Source organism: Mercenaria mercenaria, chromosome 4, assembly GCF_021730395.1.
Source record: "Mercenaria mercenaria strain notata chromosome 4, MADL_Memer_1, whole genome shotgun sequence".
Classification (NCBI taxonomy): Eukaryota; Metazoa; Mollusca; class Bivalvia; order Venerida; family Veneridae; genus Mercenaria; species Mercenaria mercenaria.
Genome location: NC_069364.1, coordinates 86531858 through 86554299, shown reverse-complemented (window position 1 = coordinate 86554299; position 22442 = coordinate 86531858). Strand labels below are relative to the sequence as shown.

General features: G+C 33.1%; 1 long non-coding RNA gene across 1 annotated transcript; it reads right to left on the bottom strand.

The window, feature by feature from the left end:
- Positions 1-17385: 17385 nt before the first annotated feature.
- LOC128556772 (uncharacterized) lies at positions 17386-19458 on the bottom strand. Its single transcript, XR_008370828.1, has 2 exons — positions 18764-19458; positions 17386-17831 (listed from the first exon to the last, which is right to left on the bottom strand). It is a non-coding gene; the product is annotated as an uncharacterized LOC128556772 (long non-coding RNA).
- Positions 19459-22442: the final 2984 nt, after the last annotated feature.

The window sequence follows — 22442 nt, the reverse complement described above, 5'->3', positions numbered from 1 at the left end:
GCCCAGTGTCAGTAAAATGTGACTCGGTGGGATATCATGTCGTGTGTATACGGCGTGATATTCCAGTGAGGCAGCACTGTAAAGTTGGGCATTGTGCTCACTGCTACAAGTAGACACCGTCGTTTATATGACTGAAAACTTGTTGAAAAAGATGTAAAACCCGAACACACACACATTTTCGGTAAATTAAAACAAATTATAACGGTACAAGGATTACATTATTGTATTTTTTTTTATTTCCACTTATTTTCCAAACAGTTGGCGAGTAGCTTTTATATCAGTCCAAAAATTAGTTTTGAAGCAATTTCATCAGAGTAAAATTTTATTGTTTGTTCACATGGCGGACAAATATTCCCAGCGTAAAATATGCAGAAGAGCTATATTTTATTTGATTTGCAGTGAGGCGCAAAGATAATTTGTAAATTTTGCGTGGGAGTATGTTACTGATTTGTTGTTGTAAGAGCGCAAATTATGCACCCTGACGCAAACCATATGCATGTGAGAATTTGCCTAGTGTTTCATTTTCCGACTAAAATTAATTATATTTTATTTCATCGGTGATTTTCTTATAATTAAAGAAAATCTTTTGATTATAGACAAATAGAACTAGAGCTATCACTTAAGGTGACGAATGTACCCTCCAAACGCACTGACACAATACATTGCAATTTGACGCGCACAAGATTGCATAATTATGTGGACTGTATGTATATAGACTATATATATATATATATATGGACTGTATATATATATATATATATATATATATATATATATATATATATATATTTGTAAGGAATAAACAGCAGCAGACCTGTGTTTTACAATTATTTTAATTCTTCACTGCAAGCGCTTTCAATACACATATATTCAGGCAGTTTACATTTTGAAATAACGTACAATGACGTCACGTCATGACAAAAATTACGGGAAACGTCGTAAACAGACGTTGCGGCAAACTTCAAGAAAAATGTATTATACACTCAAGAATACCCTGTGTATGTATGCACACAAAACTTGAAACAGATATATTGTACCATTTAAAAGGGAGTTAATAACTGTGCTTAAAACATATTTATGCTCGATATATCAGTTTAACAAATAATATCAAGATGATTACTTAAAAAGTAATAATAGCTTAAAATCAATTATGGATACAGTAAAGAGAAAGAATTGCTCAAATTACCCTCACGTTCTTTATGACAAAAGTGGTATATAGCCAATGATTGATATAGCATCAAAAATTAAAGGGAGGTAATAAAATTTAAAGCTAAAACTGTATTTCAGGAAAGAAAAGAGATAAAAAATTTAAAAAAAGCAATGTCGTACGTTAAATGTACACAGTTGATGATATTAATTTCTAAACAATTATGACCAGTACTATTTCACCATGTGTAAAGATAGATGAGCAAGCATATATAAACAGGAGATTCTAGGTACTGCACTTAAACAAATAAATTTAAAGAGCTCGCCATACTCGCGGGCCCCAAGATCTTTTAACAAACGCTGTTAAGTTCTGGTTTCAAAAACGTTTATGAAATATAGTTCTTTCTCATCTCTGAAACTGTCACTGTTAGTCAGATTTTTGTAAAGAGGGAATATTTCAAACTTCCCACCCGAGCATTCATGGATATGTTTATTTACTTTCAGGATACGTAGTTCATCATTATTAGTTTGTTGTCTATGTAGTGTCATTCGTCGGCACAGTTCATTCTTTGTTTGACCGATGTAAAATTGTTTGCAATTCGCGCAGATGATAGAATAAATAACATTTTTTGAAATACAATTCATATTCTGTTTAACAGTAAACGTTTTACCATTTGAAAATTTAATTGAGTCTCCTTCTAGCAAATCTGGACACGTCTTACATCTGCTTCTGTTACAATTTGTTACAGTCGCAATATTTTCCACCATATCAAATTTCGATTTAGATAGAATGCGTTTTAAGCTTTTAGGTTGCCTTTTACTATTTATTATTCTTTTCTGTTGTAAAACATTTTTCATCCTGTCACTGTTCTGCAGCATTGCTTTGCATGTTTGTATTGCCGGCGACATGTTCTTGTATATAGTGTCCAACTTTTGTTGAAATATATCCAAAGGTTAGCGAGATATATCCAAAATTGTAGGTGTGGAGTTAGAACTTTTGCTGAGTATAATTGTAATAACATCGAAGCAGAACTCACCTTTTCTCCTATACATGTAGTTATAGAGTTATAGAGTTGTCTTTTAGCAGCTGTTGTTGGAATATCGAGATATAGTACATGTGCAAGTCATGAAAAAAGACACACATTTTATAAATACTGGGATTCGATAAGGGAATATATGAAACTTGATACAATAAATTGTTTCTTACTACATTGAGAATGATTTCACAGAGATATTGGTAACATTGCAGCGAATTTTGTATAAAGAGCAGGTTTATTTTATACATTTTCTTCCTAAATATATAACGTGTTTATTCTATAACAGACTGCAGTTCCCTTCAATATGTAGTTTTATACAAAAACCATATTTCAGCAGATTATGTAGAGATTGTACCTACCCAAGAAATTCTAAGGGGAATTGGCCAAAAAAACTTAAGCCAACATAAAACAGTGGTCAAAAGTGAAAGAAAAACTAAATAGGTCCTTTTCCCAACAACTGGTCAGGCAGACAAAATATGACCTACATTTGTTAAAAGCTGTTTGTATTTGATATACACTATTTACACTTTTCTCATGGCTTACACTGACAATTATTTTATAGGTTGTGCTGATTCCCTGCTTGAAAGTTTAGTACTGCATCAAAATAAAACAAATAATGCATCAATTTCTTTCAATTAATTTTACGACATGAAGAAACGTTACAGATATTTAACTTTTGGCGTTTTAGCTAGAGTCATTTTTGTTATCAAAAATGATAACTGCGTTTACACAAAATTTGATATATTAAAATGTCAAATTTCTTACCAACAGTGTGAAATTACAAAAAAAAAGTTATACTGGCATCGCATATGTGTAACAACATGGATAGACTGTTTTTATATTCATCATTCCAATTAATGATTAAGAAAATGTTTCTTATGCTTCACCAATTGTGGAGCATTTCTCTAATTGTTCAGGAGTATTTTACTGCAAGTAGTGTAATACAAAATGTCACTGTCATAAAATGTGATCATAACATTTTAAGGTAGTGGATTGATAGTGACGCTCTGCGATTACCATGTAATTATGTATTTGAAAATGTAAACAATTCGACAAGAAACCGAACAATGCTGAACAGACATATTGAGAAAACGCAATTTGACGATTATTGCTACAGGTCCACTCTCTTAAACAAACTATAAGGTGTTTTCTTTATTTTTGTAAACAAGGTAAACAAGTAACTTAATATATTCACATTAGTTTACAAGTTAAACTGTTTACACAACTTAAAAACTACTTTGGCCTCATTTACAATTATATCTACTATAACAATTATCACCTGAATTGAGTGCATTCATGAGTGAAAAATATCGATGACAAAAGGTTGTAGGTTTTTTTTTACATTATAAAATCTTTAATAACTTCTTCCAGGTAAAAGTGGTGACTTTATGAACCGCGTACATCTTCCGTTGTTCCAGGAAACGACCATCATGGTCTTAATAACTGGGTCATACAGATCAACAACCATATTAAACATGTATTGAATGTTTACAAAAGATCATTTATATTAATATTACATTAACGATATGTTTGTTTATTAGCAGGGTCGTCAAAAATAAAACTGTAATACGATAGTTTTTAGTAAGACTTGGAATTGACCTGCTTCGAATTCTGAGTGCATTAATTTTTCTGAAAAAGAAAAAAAAACAGAACAAAAACATATCTGTTAGTATCCATCATCGGTAGTATGTGTCCTAAAAGAAATAATCGCCGACTTCGAAGAAAAGTAAACAGGAAAGTAAGAGGGGGTGGTTCTTTATAGAGAAATGGCAGCGCGTTGATTGTTAATAAAATAAAACATTAGACATTAGATTTCATTGCAAATAAAAATACTTTGCGGAAGACCTTGTTCATTTGCGGAAGAATGAATGTTAGGCCTTTTTCACATCATCTTATTAATAAAGTATAATTGATAATACATTAATTGACCCGTTGTTACATGATTTTTATCCTTTCAATGTAATAAATAGATGTATGCATGAATAATTTCATTCTAAACGCCCTTCAAACGTTCTTTTTGTAGAAATCATTGATTCTGTAGTTCTGCAATATATTAATTGTTTAATACTCGACGTAGTTTTTAGAGACATTAATAGATACAGTCGGGGAAAACGTCATGATACAATTTAATACTTTTACATGGAAATAAGTCAACATACTAAACTTCATTTCTGTGCATAGGCATCTTGATAAGGCAATCATTAAGGAAAATAAAATTGTTTACTTTCAGCCTATATGATTAAATAAACACACGTTGGAAAGAAACTGAAAAGTCAGTTACACTTGAATTTTAAGAATTACTTTTTAGCATTCTAGCATTCTTATATCCTTTGATACAATCATTTAAGTGTCTTCTATATATTTCCTTGTTCAAATTTGATTTGATTTTCATCATGATTTCAGAGTTACTTAAAGACAAATCAAGTTTCTGAAGTTGCATGCAGCATATTGCCATGACAAAAAACCTGATAATTCTCGTAGCTAAACATCTAGACAATAAAAGACCAATAACTATTATTTCACTACGTGTATGAATCCCCGGGCCCTGGTATGTGCTTGTCTATATTCGACACACATTTACCGTGCTATAAATTTGAAACTTTAAGAATAAAAGAGTGAAAACTGATTTCTGGAATCATTTAAAAATTAGATATTGAATGATTTGCCGGTTAATAGCCAAACGTTTTGGCCCTCATTCCGAGGGTCAGTAGTTCTTACTTTTAACCGGCAAGCCATTCAATAAGTGTATATTGTTTGACCAATCAAGGTCGTCTTTCATAGGATGTCATCGAATGTTCAGACATTTATTTCTACTTTATACTGTCGCAAAATGTCACAGTTACTAACAAGCAAATAAAAAATAAAATATGTGTTACACGACACTCTTTCACATCTTCTTTTTAACTGCTGAAAAATAAAATTAAGCGGAATTGCAATTTGTCGACGTCAAGGATTTAAGAAATCGTTTAATAAAGTCTTGTTCTACAACAATGTCCTTGGCTTTTAAATTGTAAGTCGGTTGTACAAGCAGTCAAGTTTTCTAGGGAAATATCTGAAAAGACGGACTATATTCATAAGAATAATTTTCCAGTGTTTCATAACATCATTCAAATTTCGACTGCAAAATAAGAAAAAAACATGTTCTGGAGATTAATATGTTTTGTCATTGTTGTAATTTTACTGAGATACTAACGTCGGCAGTTTTACCGGTATCTTAACTTTTGATTTAATATATTATACTATGTTTGTATGATAACTAAGAATATCTCAGGGTGAGTAAAAAGCAAAAAGAAATGTCAAACAGGAAATGACACATTCCAAGAACGCAGCCGTTTATTCAACGCAAACATTGCAGCCAGATTGGGGCCCAAAGACGGGGACTTAGAGCTTTCGACCCTCTTTCACAAATTTACGCTACGAATGTCTTTCCAGAATACCTTGTAGAATTTTCGAGACATCCTGTTTCAGCCATAAAAGATGGCAATACCAGTTGATATGCTATAAGTCTGCTTTACTAATACTGGAAATAACTCAATAAATCATGCGAAAAATATAGATGAATGTTGAAATAAGCATCCTGCAGACCTAATCATTTTTATTATGCTCCAATTACATTTATGTCTCTTACGAAATGACGTAAAACGTCTGCACCTAATTAATTATATGTTGCAACATTAAACTTTTCATACTGTAACTGTTGAAAGTCGATTTATCTCCTCATGTCTCATACCTTACATTAAGTTTAAATTTGGTACCTGAAAAGTATCTTTCAAGACAGCCAGGTAGCTGTTAGCCAAAGTTGTATCAGTTTTACAAATATATCTGTATAAAAAGAACACGAATGCATTGAAATATGTAACAATTAATCTCTTATTAATAGTATCTTATAACTACCTTCGCATTTGAGTTTTTGTACTAACTATTACTTATTGTTTTATGATGCTTGGGAACCGTTTCTTGTAAGTTATGATGTCATGAATTGGATTTATTATATATTTAGACAAATATTCAAATACTTTTTCACATGCCTCTAAATAGCTTCAAGCGTGTGCCTAATAAAAAGCCTACGTGTACCAGCAATAATCAAGCTATAAATATTTGCATGTCGCCATATTGTCTTGATTCAATTGTATATCAGAACCTTAAACAACCTATAACGCATACCAAATCAAAGTAGTTGTCTTCATCTAAATTCATTCCAGCATGCATTAACATCAACTGACTATCAAATGAAAGTCTGTGTCTAATTCCAGGGGTGCTGTATTTCTTCAGCTGAACTGTGAACCCAGTTTTGTACAATTTGCTATTAAGGAAATTCCGACGAGCTTTGAAACGAACACTGTGCAGATTTTGTGTTAATATCCATTCATTACTAACATTTTATATGCTCAAAGCGAAATCTATCAACAATGACAGAAATGTACAATCCATTCTTTCTGTCAATTCCAAATGTATATATTCTGGAATGGAACCAGATGTGTCTTGTTACTTTCTACAGAAATGATAAGTACGTGACAGATACGCTACGAAATGTTATTATTTTTGTGAAACAATTAACAAGGGAAACATTATTGAACCGTACAAGTAAGGAGAAGAGCTCAAGTTGCACTATACACGCACATTCTGACGGTGGTTTACATGCTCTGTGTCGTCATAAACGATGCACAAATCGACGGCAGAGTTTTCTGTCCTCGCGTCCAAATGGAAATATTTCAGGGTATAGATGCGCTTAAAAGACAAGAATTTAAGAACATTAGATATAGTGATCCAGTTTCGTCTGAAGACGCACATATTCTGTATGACGACAGTGTGTTAGAATCTGAACATCCTATATATTACGAATAACTTTGCGGGTATGAAATATATGAGGCATTTAAAAACACATTTGGGTACGTCTTATGTTGATAATGCATGTACTAAGAGAAATTATCTTACGGTTAGACAGAATATTTCATTATGTTTATTACTTATATATATATATATATATATATATATATATATATATATATATATATATATATATATATGTCGGTGTCGAATATTTTCATGCTCGTTTAGACTGAGTTTCTTCAAATATTTATTCTGCGTCAAATATAATCATTTTATTTTTATGTAGATTCAGGATGTTTTCTTGCAAATAGAATAAAAACTGAACATTATATTTAAATGGCGGAGAAGTTAGTAAGCTGGAATTGTTTTTTTTCTTTGTTTTTATTTACGAACTTACTTTAACTTAAACTCAGTAAATACGTTTTTTTTTAATTTTTAGGTCTCTTTTAAATATTAATTGAAATTGTTGATTGTATTCTAGAATATCAGCTCAGATTCCATTAAGTTGCATAAAGTTTCAAAATGCTTATTGTCTTATACTTTACTTCCCTTGCCATTTGGTTTTTAGGTTTTTAATCTCGTTCTGAATGTTAATGTTTATATCACAACATACATTCTCGTTAAATATTTCTAAACCTGATGTAACATCTGTTGATGTTTTCAGTTTTGACAAATCACACGTTTAATACGTGTATCAATTAATTAATTTCAGAATTGTATAAAATTATCTTGTAGTACCAATATATGTAACAGCAATGAGTACTTTTATACAACTAAATTCAGATTGTAGTTGGGTGGGGGACAGCATTTTGGATATCCTGAGACAGTTTGTTGAACTGAAAGGTTATAGTTTAATTTCAAGAAGACAATTCATTGTCAGCAGTAACTTGTCACAACGTATAGTTATCAAAAGGAGTGGTACCATTTTGACAGTTTAATAAATATCTGTCCGAGGCTCATATCATCTAGGTTAATTTTCATCTTCCAACTGACTATGTTTGAAATTCCGTTTACTTGTCAAAAGTAAAAACGTCAATGAATACATTCGTTATGGCTATTTTTGCTAAACGTCTGAGCTTTGAAGACATTTCATTAAAGTTTTGATATTAAATAGAAGTACATCCGCCTACACATACATAAATGTAGAATAGCATCAGTCGTTAAGAGCCCTTGGAAATAAATATCTCCTCTTTAATAGCATTTTCGGAAAAAATACTCTTATCTTAGACTGTGAGCCTACAGGAAAAAGGCTTTTCTGACAATATATCGGTGTCATTATGAAGAAAGAAATAAACATTATTACAAACTACCTGATCTCAATATACTTTGAAAGACTTAACATAAATGGTACCCGTACATACCCAGCATGCCGGTATTCGGTTAAGTGTAAAAACGTAAGTATTTTAATAATATACTTAATGTTTCTCTGCAGTACATGCATGTATGACTTACCCTGTCCTGTAACGAGGCTGTAGATAATGGATCTTTGTGATAAACTGCAGACAAGACGACGAATATCTGTATGCCCATGCATAGTGATGGTTATTGTTCTGGTCACAGTGGCTAAAACTAGCTCAACAACCATTCGGACTTTGTCAAAAAAGTACAAAATTACACTCTATCAGGTTCTAAGACCTCTAAAGATAAACCAGATACCCAGTCGCTAATCGTTTTCCGGGCTTTCGTGAAATATTCCTTACTACAGACATACGTATCTGGCAATTTTGTACATTGTGCTTTGCGACACTATTTACTTTAGTATTTATACATCGTTGATAAATAGCATGTACAACTGCCAAATTAGATGACTTGTTGTAATACAAAATGCTATGTTTCCAAAACGAAACTTTTTGATTGACGGAGCGGGATTTTATCTTTATGTATATTACACCGTTACATGTCGTCTTTAATTAGTGGATAAGACCGAATCACTTATGTTATGTATTTCTTGTCACATATTCCAAAATAGATTCATTCACAATATAACTGAATAGTATTTGGCAAAGAATTTAGTGGGGGCAAAAGTTTGTATAACGTTGATAAATAGGATATGAAAGTGAAGTCTGGTAACTGTCTGTCGTATATACAATAGGTCGTAAATAACAGTAAATACAACTACAAATGCCATAAAAGTCATAAACGCACAAGTTACAGAATGTAAAAGTAAATATAATATATCTGACCTGTGTCTGGAAAGAGTCTTGATACATTTACAGATGAATCTCATTCTAAGCCTCCCCGAACTAAAGGGGATGCGTGTTTGTGTAGTCAATGAATAATTACACACAAAAGATATAGACCAACTAATAGATAACAAGGACTGAGGAACACAATTAGTCATCTATTTTGAACGATCTCTGGCGGATACACCATAGAGGAGCTTAAATCGGATAACTGTACACAGCACATTCAAATCCTCATTCTTAATCCCAGTCATTTTATAAGGTAATCTCCGCGAGGTGAACCACTTACACACGCAATGGTAATAGGAAACACAAAATATAACAATATAAAAGAACAACAAAAGCAGCTTAGTACCATAGGGATTTGGGACTGCATAAACTGATAAAAGTTTCGTTGCACGTCACATTAAATACGAAAGAATGTGACTCAATTAGCATGCATATGTATCGATTAATATAATGTCCTGACTTATTGGTGGGCGAACGATAAAAGCTGTCAATATTGTGTTACATGGAGCAGAACTTCGGTTACTAGAACTTGGATAATTAAAACACCACCCTCCGCTCGAAGTCACCGTCAGGTCCCGACAAAATCCCTGTAAAATGTATACTGTTTGATGGCTCTAACTGCAGATAACCCGAACACATTTTGCATGCCCCGTTGTGTTCAAGACATCGAAGTTCGACTGTACAATATCTGTACACTAGCCAATATCAAACATTTGAGAAGTTGTACAGATGCGTTAATTTATTTCTATAACCCTTTAATATTTCGAAATAAATCTAGGCTAGGAGAAATTACTTCTTACCATTCGTTTTATTTTCCGGACAATGAAATGGAAAAAAATAAAAAAACGAGTTACCCTCATTCAAATCTTAATGTCATACGTATGACCAATTTTAGTATGCCTATATTTTTGGACATTTAAACAGGATACAAAAATAATTACTTTGAAAAATTGCAAAATTACCCAGCATAAATGGTAGCTTGTTTAACTGCATCTGTCCTAGTCAATTTTCTGAACTTCTTTATCTGATAGATACGAATTACAAAGACTAGGTGCAAATTTTAAAAGCAGCTTATTGTATTTAACTAAATTGATTTACCAAGCTTTGCCTGATATGGTTAGAGATACAAATTTGCGTAATTTGAGAAATCTGATCGATTACACAACTGCTTCTCGTAGTCCTTAAAATTCTTTTTAATCAACACTACTGTCACTCGATTAAGCTTTGCAGTATGTAAGAAATAGAAAATCGACATTCAGACACATTCTCTCCTCGTTTAAAGAAAGCTTCTAAAAACATTTAACCAATCCGTTGTTGCAACACGTTTTCTTGTAGGTGATCGTTTCTTGCAATTGTTTTATTCCAGGTAACATGACAAAATCTCCTCGTTTAAAAAAAAGCTTCTAAAAACATTCAACCAATCCGTTGTTGCAACAAGTTTTCTTGTAAGTGATCGTTTCTTGCAATTGCCGATAACAAGACAAAACATGTTAAAAAGAACCATTTATGAGGAAAGAAATATCACATTGATATCATTGATCAATCAGTTATATCAATTAAGGACCATGCTGGTCTTATATTGTAATTTAGTTCGTGAATCCGAATTTTACAGCTACAGCAGGTATAAGAAGAAAACTTTCTGCCAAATTGCTTTCAAAAGAGAACACTGGTAAAGTTTTGTACAAAAAGAGCCCGAAAAGTACACCTACACCCACACCCACTGCAAACAGCCGTGTTTGTTTTCTAACAAATCAAGAGAGCTTTAATAATTTAATGCAAGGTCACCTCATAAGCATTTTCTTGAGCTTATTTCAAAAGCGAACCAGTGGTTAAGAAGATCACGTTTGAAAATTTTTTATATCCTTTAACTCTTAATAATATAAACAATCCTGGTAAGTAAGCAATCTTCATGGGTTGTCGGCAAAGGAAATTAATGAGAAGAATATATTTTCAGATATTGCTCCGGAAGCCGTTTTATGAAAATCGAAATAATTTGTACAACCTTCGTAACCATCTATCGAAGAATTAATTGTGCAAAATTATTTCAATATCGGACCAAAAGGTTTGATTAATACTTTCCATGGGAGGTAATTAAATGGGCAAAAAGCTCCTGCTCTTTCTAGCACCGGCATAAGCGGAATTCCATTAAGCCGACATGAATGCTCTCCGTGATCCCAAAGGAATAGAAAATGTAATAACACTAACTTTAGAAGCATAACCATGTTACCAGTGCATTGAAGTGTAGAATGTGAATATTATTATCATGTTTACGGACACAGTTTCATCTTCTGTCAATGTATATTCAATAGGTCAGAAATTACGGTAAAACAATAAGATGTACGTGATGTGATGTATTGCATAAAAACAGAAACCAGTCGATTTAGGCATAAAACAATAATATGTTTATACATTAAAAATATGTTTTGGGACGCTAAAAGTACAACAAATGTTAAATGTTAAACATTTTTTTTTTGCATTTCGTGACGTGATTGAGAAACGACAAATGTCAAACTTATAGAGGTCAGTTTGTTCTTGTTGACATGTCCATAAGGAATTTCAATGATATAGATCAAATCAATCCATAATCAAGTTCGAAAAACGCTTAGGTAACTTGTAACATGTAAAAGCGTTTCATAATGGACATAGTAATGACAATGTACAAAAAGCTCAGTAAGCTATTATCCCCCTGATGCACATAATCGCTCTGATTTATCTCATGGTGTTTTGACATATAACAGGACTTAATCTAGGTATTGTGAGATAGATGCAATATTTCATCCTGCTCTAAAACATATTTAGCTATTGCGTAAATAATCAAATAGTCAGACAAGTCCTCTTAAAGTAAACTACACAACATGATAATCGCACGAAAATGGAACCATATATATATATATATATATATATATATATATATATATATATATATATATAGTAGAGAGAATTAATTAAATTATATAAATACGAACTAAATCACCACCACAATATACCAGACCAATTACGGCAAAGCGCCTAGCAGTACAAACGAACACGCACATGCCACAGCAAGTCCACTAACCCAATAAGATTAGTTTCGATACTGATTATACATCTATATAATATGTCCTTTCCATCTCTAAGCAGATAAAACAAGCAAAGATAATAGAACTGGTAAAAGAGATACAGGCTATTTAAGGACTAAAGTGTTCTACTCAATTATTTTTAAAGTTAAGGTACTATTTTGCGAAATGTTATACTGAATTTTATTTGCTTTCCCGTCTCTGTTGTAACCGAGTCATGGATGTTTTTTGATTTTTTTAATTTTACGATATTTTTATATGGTTAAGGATGTTGGATACGTTTCAGGCCAATTTGTTCTACAATTAAGAATTTTTTCATACTTTGCATGTTTGAAGATCTTTAGTATCTATTGCATATAAAAGCAAAAAAGAGGTAGGTCACCGAACTCCTTTTCGTTATATCGGCCATTTTCTACACACACTGTCAAGACAAAAGTGAAATTTGAAAAACCTGAAAAAATTGGGGTACATTTCAAAATTTCTTTATCAGTTGTAAAATAATTGTATTTCTATCAATTCAGTTTGAATATGCTATGAAGTCAGTATGAAATTTTAATGATTTTCACGTAATATTGTGACTCATTTTCACAAGGCAATATAATTACCCCACTCACTTTTTTCCAATGGGACCAGTACTTGTATCGTCTAAAGATAGCATAACATTATTTCTACAATTAAGATTTTTGAAATACTTTTTGTATTTATTGTGTCTCAAAATTGCTTCAAAATAAGGGGGAAAAAATGGGGGTCACCGAACATATAAGAGAGATATTCTGTATTTTATCATTAAAGTACCAAAATATTAGAATATTGGGGTTGGCTGGCAAATAAGCTATAGCAACAAGTATTTTCATGCAAAACAAACGCCTTAACAATATGAACATGTGTGCAAAACATAATCTTAAATAACAAAATAGTTCCAAACCATTTACATCGAAATTTCATCATAAAAAAACAGATGTAATATTACCCCACCCACTTTTTTAAAGTTAATTATGAATTAAATAGCATTGTTAACACTCCAGCATGAATATTACTATAACAATCTTCACCAGAGTAAAAAAACTATATGCATGGCTACATAATCTGGAATGTGTTGCATTATGGGGATGATCCGACCAATATATCAAGAGTAATGTGCCCCTGATATAGTAAAAAATAGCAATATTTACCTATTTTTTACAACTGTATCATTTTTATTTAAAAATCTTGAATAAACTTATAGACAATGTGTATGGCCAAAGGGTCTTGCAAAAGCTAGATTTCAGGCATTTTTAGACTAGCAAGTCCAGAGTTATCTGTCCCTGTTATATAAAAAGTTGCAATATTTGACCATTTTAACGCTCTAGTTTGAACATTTTCATAACAATTTTGATCAGATTTAATGGCAATGTATACGAGCACAAGCTCTTGGAATAACCCGATTTTTGGTATGATCAGACCAGCTTATCCGGAATTATGTGCTCCTGATATATCACAAAAGCTGTCTGTTAACAGCACACTTGAAGGGGTTTAGGAGATACAGAGCGGACACAAAAGGACTTCGGACACTTTCTATATGAATTTGCCTACTCCAAGAGTGAAAAATAAACTACTAAGAAATAAGTATTTAATTACATATATATGCCATCATATATTACATATATATGCCATCAAAATACATATCTGAGATTATTTCTTAAAGTCAAATTTTCAATATTTGTTTCATAGAACAGTGATTTTTGTTCTAAATAGAATTACGTACCCTGTTATATAGATATAAAAAATGTTTTGCTCTATACAACATTGTTCCCACTCGTGCATCAAAACCATATTTGGCCAGCATATGTAGATACTAATTATAAATACACATTTTCTGTGACTATTGTGTTGATGCAAGGGGTGGAACAGTACTTGTAAACAAAAAATGTTACTACATGGTGTTCCCAAATGTAAAGTAACCACTACTTTTTATATTCCTTTTTAATAAATTGATAGTCACATATTTTTACATCTGTTTGTAACTCAAATACTATACAAATGTTTGAAAGGGTACACATAGGCATGTTATACATGTAAAGTAGTGAAAGAAGCAAATGCTGTGAAATCATTATGATTTGTTGGGTTGAATTTTCATTGGCTTATCCTGGTTGTTTGTTGCAGTAGATTGACAAATATGTGCTTTAACATACTTGCAACACACCAAGTAATCTTCTGCATGCCCCCCCCCCCCCTAACCCACCCCTCACGACGCGCACGCCACTAGCGATGGTAATTTATTTTGTTTTCCATTTAGTTTTTATTATTTTTTGTATTTCTTACATATTTTTCATTTCTTTATTTGTTCATCTTCTTCTGTGCGTTTATATTTATCTTTTAGACACATACTAAATGTCACACGCATTCATTACTTCGTGTTCCTCCTTCTGTGAAAACTGAATTGAAGACTGTTCTTTGCGGCGGACTAGGCCTAAAATCACAAAGAAGAGGCAATATGTGCACAGCAGTTAATCTGATCCTGACTTTAGTCTATCCGACAGAAATAACGCTTGGCATTGATATGCCTGTGATGCATAGGTCAAGAACAGTAGCTTCATGGCAGGTCATATCAGTGACGGTTTCACATTCAGTGTGATGCCACGAAATCCACCTGAAACTCGGCTGGACCTTTTAGTTCGTTTTCGCGTCTAGCCATATTTATATATGCCATCTATTGGTTTTCTCATGGCGCGGTTCAAATGTTATCTGTGCCACTGGTACTTATCCCAAACTAGAACCAACCCTACGGCCTTGATAAGATGACTGCCTTTTCTTAGTATTAATGTTATGCAGCACACAACTATCTGCGATCACTTATAACAGAACTATAAATAACCACCTGAACCACTGTAATAAAACTGACCGGTCACTTATGTATACCAATTCACACACGTAATGCATCAATAACTTTACATTACTAACAGTGTATAGATAAATCAAGTACAGGTTGTTTGCAAAAATATTGTTCTATTTTTTTTATTTATTTATAAAATTTTAATCTTAAAATGTTATTTTTTCCTTAAATAAAATGATTTTGCCACTTTATTCGACTGGAATTCATATATTCAAAACTTCCGTAAAGTGATGACATTATATTTTTACGGAAATTAAACATTTTATCTTTTCAAGAAAATATACCCTGGCCTAGATAAAATAAGAAAAACACCTTGATAGGAACAGATACAAACCAGTTTCTGCTGTAATAAATTAACTAACACATTGGTTTATCATTGACTCGAAACGATTTGGGTATTGTTTAAATACTTAATGAGAAATTTGCATTCAAAATGTAGGCTAAAAGCATATGATAGTGTCCGAAGTCCTTGAAGGCTTTGAGTTGTGACCTTGACGTTGAACCGACACGGCTGACTCATGGGTTCTGCACATCGTCTTGATGAGGTGATCATTTGAACCAAGTTTCATGAAAATCCTTCAACATATTCAAGGGGTTTAGGAAGTACAGAGTGGACACAAAATGTTACGGAAGGACGGAAGATGGAAGGACGGTAGTAGGGAAGGATGGACAGAGACCATTCCTATAATCCCCACCACTTGTGGCGTGGCGGGGGAGTTATAAACACCACGACAATAACCATGGAGGAAATGACCTTCAATCCAGCACCTATAAAATTTCATGTTATGATAATTGTATACTAAAACAAGTCCCAGTACCGTACCGTATTATCATTTTCTAACTGATGGTTAATCACCTTAAATATTTCTAACAGGCAGTGGACCACCCCAAGTAATCTTAAATATTTCTAATTGTCACTCAAAAATGTTCTGGTATGTAGGACTCTCAATGAAAATTATCTTATATCATATATGATAATAAATCACCTTAATGTCCAGAAGTTGTGTTGAGCTACCTTAAAGAATTCTTCCTATAGTAACTGAATTAAACCAACAGGTTACTTCTAATCAGACCATAGAAATATATAAAGTGTGTAGTAGATTAAATACCTATCAAAGTATCTTTCAAGTTCAGAAATGACTAGTACTGAAATGAATAAATTTCTTTTTAATTCACTGCACAAGATATTATATTTGAAAATTTCTATTAATTGACTATTTGAGAAAAGTACCTTGGACCTTTCATCAATGACATTTACCAAAATTCTCTAATATAAAGCAAAGAAAACCTGTAATTTGTTCAGGATAATATTAAACAGTGATGTTCAAATCAAATAAAAGTACATGAATTTGTATACTGGGTATAAATTACTCAAACAGATTTTCTGAAAATCTATTGATAGAACAGTTTTACTTTATGCTAAAATTAGTTAACCACTGGACCAATGAAAAATCAATACTACCTTTAATGAGGATGTGGAAAATTGCTGGAATCCCAAAATGTGTACTGTTATTAATAAATGGGGATCCAGAAACTGAATCAAAAAAATAGGACAAGTCTAAAAATAAATTCCACTGACTAAGATTAGTATCAAAGTACTGGCTTGTTGAATATACCTTTTAATTGTTAAATGTATTGTTTTTAAAAGAAATTTTTATTTTGATGGCAATTTCAATAGATTTAAGAGATAAAATTTGGTTTGAAAAGAGATAGACAGAAGGTACATCCAAAGAACTACAAAATACATTATAGCTATTTGATACAACATGCAGAATCCTTCACCAATTATAGTTTAATTCTGTTAAAATCTCTTTTACCAAGTTAATGTGACTTGTGAATTTTCTTTCTATCTTTTACAATAGCACATCATCTTGGCTGATAGTGATTCCTTTTTTTTCATTTGTACTTTATTGTAATCACTCAAAAATCATAACTGATTACTGAAATACTAAACAGTTGTAAAGTTTCAACATCCAATTCTGAAAAATTTTGATTGATTTAAATACACATTAATTTTACATTCACTCTAAACCTGTATGATATAATGAACACAATTCTCTCAGATCACTAGCTGTTTACTGGAGGAATCACTGTGTAAAAGTCAAATCAAAATAAGTGTAGACCAGTCTGTACATACTGTCTCTTCTGTCAATGGTAAACCTGTTTCAAAACTTTTCCATACGCTTTACTAGTATAATCTTTCTATGTATGTTGTTTCGTCAGAATCACCGGATTTTTTCTGTATCCTAAACTCAGTGTTGTCGACCTCTGTAATTGACTTTGTACTTCTGTTCTGTCACCCACTAACATTATTCCTAAAATTTCTTCACTTGACAAATTAATCACCACATATGTATAAACATCAACATATGTGTGAAGTCTGTAGTACATCTGACATTGTACTTACAATATAAAATTCTGGTTCATGTATTTTTAAGAGTATCCTGCACAAAGCTCAGAACTGGTAATTTATAAATTAATGTTACTTGTCAATCTGACTGCACATCATTTAATGACCACTCATTACAGTTGACACCTCATCACGAACTCTCACTGGGGCTGCATTATTGTACTCACTCTTACTTGGAACTTTACCAGTTATAAGAAGGAGAAATGTGGTCTGTTCTGCTCTTTATTATTTCCTTAGTATCTGTTCTACCAAGACATTTCTCAAACTGTACTCTACTCATATCTGGTTCTGAAAATAGACATAATCATATCTGGTTCTGAAAATTGACAATCAATACAATTCGCATTGTTACAGAATACTATAAATCATCATGATAAAACATATTTAAGCATAGTGGTCCATTACCCCAGAAAAAAAAGAACCTTAAGGCCTCAACAGACGTTAAGTTCTAGTTGTACAACACTAATTATCTCAAAGATTTACAATTTTAAAATTATACATCTTTCACATTCAGACAGTATTCCACTCCCATTTAAATAACAGAGCTTTACCTAGTAAACATAGTGCATTAGGTACTGAAAAGAATGTAACCATTCTTAATAAAAAAAAATTCCCAACATAGTGGCTTTGCTACCAGCATGGATCAAGGCCAGCCTGTGCATCCACGCAGTCTGATCAGGATCAATGATGTTTGCTTTCCAAGTCTATTGCAATTAGAGAAACAGTTTCATAGCGAACAGCATGGACAAGACTGCGCAGATGCTGGTCGGAAAGGCAATATGTTGGTTTTCTCATGACGCGGCTCAAATCATTTAACTTTTCAGTGTCATCCTTTTTCCATGCATCGGAAGCCATTTTATATTCAGATCTGTGTTTATTTTTGAGCAATTGTTTCTGGAATTTCATTCGCTTGCCTCTTATCAATTTATTATACCAATTTGTTGCTTGTCAACGTGGGTGGTACGTAAGGCAAAACTTACAAAATAGAACATTTCGTAATCTGTAGACCAAGAAAGATTTACGAAATCAAGGAATAACATCGTACACACGATAACATCTGGCTGTACATCTTAAATTTAATTGGTGTCGTACAACAAAAACCTACCGTTTGTTGAGGGCTTTAGAATGAACTAAAATAATTAATAAACAATTACAGTACAGTATGATCTACATTGTTTTGTACTATCAAATGACAATACAATATATTTTACATGACTCACCAGACTTTTGGAATCTGTAAACCATAAATGAACAGGAACAATGCCACACCACTCTGGACAACTTCTGCACTCATTCTGGTGCTGTGCTAATTTGTGTTGATGTCGTAGATCTATGTATTTCCATGTTTTTTTTCCAGTATTTATTTTGGAAATTATATGGAAAATGTAGACAAGCTTAGGCCTACTGTCGCTGAGTGGCTGCTTTTAAATTTCTGACTTTTTAAGCTGCCTTGACAAGTGGTCCAATTCAATAAGTCCTTCCTTCCTGCCATTCTGGAAACTGGACAAAGTCCTCATGGATCACTAGTGTAGGAATTCCGAATGCCAGACAAACTGTCCTTTTTTACGAACCATATTTAGATCTATAGAAATACTTCACAGTCTGTTCCGGTACTCTCGACAGCTAACAGTTACTGCCTTAAACTGATGGCAAACGTAAAACAAATGACAGACGTAGTGAGACGAAGAACTCGTCAACTTTTCAGCAAAAAAACTGCATCAAGACGACACTTCCGCATTGCGCCAAAACAAACGACCGCTTTACGAAACCGGTGAATGTCGTTAAAATCACGCGATAAACTTAGATTTAAAGCCTCAACGAATAGTTTCCTTCCACCTTTTCCATTAAGACGCCGATTATTGAAGATTCTCTTGGAAAGCAAGCAAGAAATAAGTAAAATTCAACACACTTAAATTGTTCGACTTTACGTAAACCGAGATCATTCGCGCATGCGCATAAAATGTATCGAACTACCTTAAGAGGATACAGCCCCGTGTCACTGACACATAAGAGCATGCAAACAAATATATATATTAACTATGAAACCTTTAAAACTTTTTTTTGGAATTACAAAGTTTTCAAGCACGTGTAAACCATGGCTTTACGTGTGTAAGAGATTCACCTGGAGGGGATTACTTTTATTTACACTGTCCCGTGTCTTTGGAACATGGTGGGGGTAAGAGTGAGGTTGGGTGCGCACCATAAACCGGTTTAAGCTCCCCATTGGTGTTTTTGCCACTGACCGTTCCAAGGCGGTGCCCCAGTGTGTTCCTTTGTTTGTTCGTTTTGTCCTGATGTGTTGGCTTTGTGTGTGTGTGTGTGTGTGTGTGTGTTCCTTTGATTGTTCTTTTTGTCCTAATGTGTTGACTGTGTGTGTGTGTGTGTGTGTGGTGCACGCGTCTGCGTGCTGTGGGTTTCGTTTTGAGGAGGCTGCGTTTTTGGTGCGTGGCATTCCCTGTTTGATATTTGCCTTTGTTTTTTTTACATGTATAACACAGACAAAGAATAATCCTATGTCATAATTATTATAATTATACATTACGATTTCGGACATGTGACGGTCCTTTTGCTTCCGTTGCCATCATGATCCCCTTTCTAAATTCTAGTTTGTTTTGTTCTGTCCATTGTTTTCTCGTAAAGGGCAAAACAATTATTTTAACTGGGGACCATACAACGCAGTTCATGGTATTACACACCAGTTTATCATTGAAGGTTCCAAGTGCCGTGCGCCGCCGTATGAACACATCTGCGGATGTCTAAATTGTTTTTGTACTTGTAGCATGTGTAAATGTTGAATTCTGCTCAACCCGGGGCTAAAGGGCGTGGACGGTAGCATCCATTTCCACTACCGTCCATGAACAGGCTCAATCAAACCGAGCCTGCAACATTTTTGTTTTTGTCGTGTTGAGCGACCTGTGGAGTTTCCACCTTTTCTATTTCCGAAAACAATGGACTTTACAATTATATAACGTAGACATTTTCTCGGAAGGCAAGTTCGGTAATGCCTAGAGATTTAATATGACCTTCAGGTGGAAAGTTTAAAGTAAAATGCTTTTAAGTACGCGATTGTACTAATTTCAAATCAATGCTAGATAATTGATAGGGGATCGATCCTACCGACGGTAACAAGCGATATACCGAATGAGATATATATACTATTGAATTAAAAATGTGTACTTCCGGCATGTGCACAGAGCGTCTGACTTCGGATATTTTGGAAGAATACGCTTTTTCCCTATGTCTAATAAGCATCCACATAACTTGCCCAAAACCGCAACGTCTTGCATATGAGTACAAATATGGATATATGGTATATATACACGTAGTGTGCACTTGTAAATAAAAGCGCATAGTGAGCACAGTTCATATCAATAAATATACCTCTCCGGAGAGTGCGTCTATCCAAAAGGCAGAAATTACCTGTAATGCAACACAATATGGGCAGTGCTGTTTTTATTCCAAAATCTACCTTTAAATTGGTAGAGAATCGATCCTACGAGTAGCGACGAATTTCGGGATCGAGCCTTCTACGGTTACATGCGATATACCGAATGAGATATTTGATATCAAATTACAAAATATGTCCTTCCGTACTGTCATTAGACAGTTTTTTAATTTTTATGGGGTGAGTTGAAGTCGGATCGATTCCCGATTGAGGCAGTGCCTTATTTTGTGTTATTTGATTTTTGACAGTCAACTATTAAGGTTTTCCATTGGTACGAAAGGATTCTTTATTCCCATTTTATTTAGTGCTTTATATTCAGACTCAGATTTGCTTATGCTGCATCATAGATTTTCAGATTATAAGAAACAATAAGCAATCTCGTGGCCGCATAGAAACAACAACATAATATTTCATAAGCCTTATCGAGAACTGAGACGAATGTCTCAAAACAATCTTCGTTTAACAAAGTGATTTAAGTATAGTTATTGATAACATTCTATTTTGGATATATTGCTGCAAATAAAAAAAACATCATTCATAATATAAAAATTACACAAACATAATAAAACTTTCAAACGTGTTAATTTTCGTATTATCTTCTTATCAATGAATATTGAGATATACTGGGGACGTTAGGGTGCTCATACGCCTTGCTATTGCATAAACAGACTCGATTCATTTCTTTAGTTTTGATTTTATTTAATACTCTATCTGATATGAATATTTGATTGCTGTGATTTCCATTTACGTTAAAGGCAAATTTCAGTACATATTCAATTCTCGTTTAGAACATTGAGTCAATTCAATGTTACTGTAATTAAATTCCATCAAGCCGGTGCAAGAGGAGGGTGAGAGGGCGGGAATGGGGGTGTAGGGGTGTGTGTAAATGGTGTTGATTATTTTATTACTTACTGTACTATTCTTATATATTTTATAACGTTTATAGATCTTGTCTTTTTTCCTCCGGCGATGAATTGTATAATCACATACTAGGTCCCTAATAAATTGACAAAACTCATCTACTGTACATCTCCAATAAAACATGAGATTTCATATGATTTGAAAGACCATTGATACTAAGAATTTTACATATATTCCTCCATCTATTGTCTGCTTAAATGATATTTCCTAGGATCATTGGTTTTAAATTGCGATGAACCATATCGTTGTTAAAGAAACTTCTTACAAGTGTTCTTCGTAAAACCCATTTATCTTTCAAGTTTAACCTTTAGGACTGTTACATTCAAAGTTGGTCAATTAGATTTAAAACAAACAAATCCAAATTTTGAATCCATGTGGCTTTTCAATAACCTCTAGCGTGGGAAAATATGTGTGGGAGGGAGGTTGCACACGTTGTCTGTGTTAACCATAATTCCAATGCAACATTTGTTATATCACCAAAGCGAAGTTTGATTAACGACGATGAGGTAATATTTTCAGAGACATAATTTCAT